This window comes from Pteropus alecto, unplaced genomic scaffold, assembly GCF_000325575.1.
Source record: "Pteropus alecto unplaced genomic scaffold, ASM32557v1 scaffold467, whole genome shotgun sequence".
Lineage (NCBI taxonomy): Eukaryota > Metazoa > Chordata > Mammalia > Chiroptera > Pteropodidae > Pteropus > Pteropus alecto.
The window spans coordinates 20804-21132 of NW_006439722.1; positions in this window are offsets into that span (position 1 = coordinate 20804).

Consider the following 329-nt stretch of genomic DNA (forward strand, 5'->3'; position numbering starts at 1 on the left):
ATGGGGATTTGGCCTGTGCATGTTGGGCCAACATGCTTAGCAATGAGCACATAGTGTTTGGTAAATATGGTAGGTCGAGACATAATTGCAGGAGAACAAGGCCATGTATTTAAACTTTGCTATATACTCAGGACTTCTGAGGCAGTCCTAGAATACAGAGGAGGAGATACATATCACTTAACATAAAGAAGAATATTATAACACAGCTGCTCAATAATGAGGTTTACTTCTATGTGAAATATTGAAGTATCATTCACAGCAAATGTTCTAGCAATTGGTGGGTAATCATGTCTCTGTGACATGTGACATCTCAGATATTGCTGAAGGCA